Source organism: Mytilus edulis, chromosome 7 (assembly GCF_963676685.1).
Source record: "Mytilus edulis chromosome 7, xbMytEdul2.2, whole genome shotgun sequence".
NCBI lineage: Eukaryota > Metazoa > Mollusca > Bivalvia > Mytilida > Mytilidae > Mytilus > Mytilus edulis.
Window position 1 is genome coordinate 79,115,780 of NC_092350.1, and position 2,981 is coordinate 79,118,760.

Consider the following 2,981-nt stretch of genomic DNA (forward strand, 5'->3'; position numbering starts at 1 on the left):
TTTTAATTGTAGTTCTAAATTACGCGTTACATTTATTCTAAGTTTAGCTTTACTTTTACTATACTGAATACTGTATTTCTGTATTTCCAAGTTGAGAGAGTCCCACAGAAGTCTAGGATCTATTTCATTTTTTTCATTTCATTACTATGTTTTTGTATAATTTTATTTATTTTGTCCTCGTATTCTTGCTCGTTGAGAAAACCGTTGTTAATTTTCCAATACACCGGGCATCTTGTTTCAGATGATACAGATTGTAATTGTATTGATACTGCTTGGTGGTCAGTACTTTTATTAAGAATAGGTCTAATATCACATGACTTTACGTTTAACACGAAATCTGTTTTAACTAGGGACATGTCAATTCGACTAGACTTAACTGGATTTTTACGTCTCCATGTATATTGGATCGTTTGAGGGTTAACGTGTCTCCATATATCTATATGATCATTTGATTTTATTAAATTTTTTAAGCTATTGACTGGTTTACTTGCTTTTTTACGAATATTTTAACTTTTCCTGTCTACATTTTTAAGGGCGTCGTTCATATCTCCTCCTAAAATTATTGTACCTATTGCGTTTTTGTTTAAAAAGTCATTTAGTTTTTTGTAGAAGCTATTTCGTTCAGATTCTATATTTGGGGCATATATGTTTATAAGAGAATATATTATATTTTCAAATTCAATATTTATTATAATTATTCGACCTTCTAAATCTTTATACTCGTCTATTAATTTATTGTCTAGTTTGTTTATTTAACATTGCTACTCCTCTGCTGAAAGTCGTTCCGTGACTATACTAACAAGAATGATCTGATTCTATCGTTATAGTGTTTTCTAGGGATGTATTGAAATGAGTTTCTTGAATAAAAGATATTTTACATTTCTGATTTTTTATCCATTGATAAAGTCTCAATCTCTTTTGTTTATCTCGAAGTCCTTTAACATTTGCTGTACAAATGTGTAGGATATTTAGCATATTTTTATTAAAAGTTGTTCGACTTTTTTATTACGTTTACTTAGTCAGCGTACTTTACGTTTGGGTACTTTTTTAAGGTAAACTTTATTTCTCCTACTTTTAATCGTATTTTTAACGTGGGAGTTACCTGTGAAAATAATTACTTTAACCAATTTTCTTTTTTGTAATTGGATTTTAAAAATATTGTTATAGTCTGTTTCACGATTATGTTTTGACCGATATCGAGATGTTAATTTTGAAACAGCATATAATACATACTTTTACACAATTACTACATACTTGAAATATATAATACGCATTGTATACAGAACTATAATAACTGAAATTACAAAATGACACATGTTTTGCTGTTTACAAACTAAAACAAATGTATGGTTTTGACAGTGAAAAAATAATAATCTGTCTCTACTATGTAGTTTTCTCACTTTATGTTCTAATTCGTTTCACTTAAAAAAAAACATAAAATATTTATCAAATAAATAACTGGAACTCTCACATGGACCATAAACTATGTTTATGTCATAAACAAGAAGCAACGCTTATCGATTAGTTTTCTCACTTAGTAATGTGTAAATAATTTCAAATCTATGAAACTCTAGTAAAGTACTGCTTGTTTTTGATGTTTTGTTTTTCGTAACATTTTGACAGTGTTTATTTAATTTTTCTTAATATTTTCCTTTTTTCTATTTTCAGTTACATTATATGATTTATGGTGTGGAGATGTTCTAAGAAGAGATGTTATGGTAGGTAAATCTTTTCTTTTGATTTGATATTTTTGAATACGTCTACTATAGATAGAAGTTCTAATCCTAAAAGGTTTTAAATAGAACTCATACAGTTTAACTTTTCTAATATAATTGTTTTTATCTGTATCATTTTTTGTTTTTGGTATTATCAAAGATACTTCTGTCAATAGTAACATTAACATGAAGATATATATCACTCTGATTCAAACAAAAAATTCTCTGAAACTGATATTATCAAGATGCTTGATTTCTTGATTGACAACGTATTTGTTACGTTCGGAGGACGTGTTTTTTAACAGACTGTCGGCATTCCAATGGGAACAAACTGTGCCCTTCTACTTGCCGACTTGTTCCTTTATTATTATGAGGCTGACTTCATGCAGGAACTTCTTAGGAAGAAAGATAAAAAGTTAGCAATATTCTTTAACTCTACTTTCCGCAATAAAGATGATGTTCTTTCACTAAATAATTCAAAATTTGGTGACTATGTGGAACGCATCTATTCCATCGAGCTAGCGATAAAGGATACTACAGATACAGTTTAGTCGGCCTCATATCTTGACTCACATCTAGAAATTGACAATGAGGGTCGGTTGAAAACAAAACTTTACGACAAAAGAGATGATTTCAGCTTTCCAATTGTGAACTTTCCATTTCTAAGTAGCAAAATTCCAGCAGCACCTGCATACGGGGTATATATCTCCAAACTGATACGATATTCCCGTGCTTGTATTTCCTATCATGATTTTCTTGATAGAGAGTTACTGCTCACAAGGAAGCTATTATACCAAGAGTTCCGAATGGTGAAGTTGAAATCATCCCTTCGTAAATTTTATGGACGCCATCACGAGTTAGTTGACCGTTATGGAATAACCGTTTCACAAATGATATCGGATATGTTCCTTACGTCGTAATTACAATCCCCTTCCCTTTCATGAATGTGACCTACCGAATTAGACTATTTACCGGATTTGTTATCACATAAGCAACACGACGGGTGCCATATGTGGAGCAGGATCTGCTTACCCTTCCGGAGCACCTGAGATCACCCCTAGTTTTTTGGTGGGGTTCGTGTTGTTTATTCTTTAGTTTTCTATGTTGTGTCATGTGTGCTGTTGTTTGTTGTCTTTTTCATTTTTAACCATGGAGTTGTCAGTTTGTTTTAGATTTATGAGTTTGACTGTGGTTTTGGCTAGCTTAACTCAATCAAAAAGATGTACATTAATACACTATAAACGAATAAAATTGATCTGCGATATC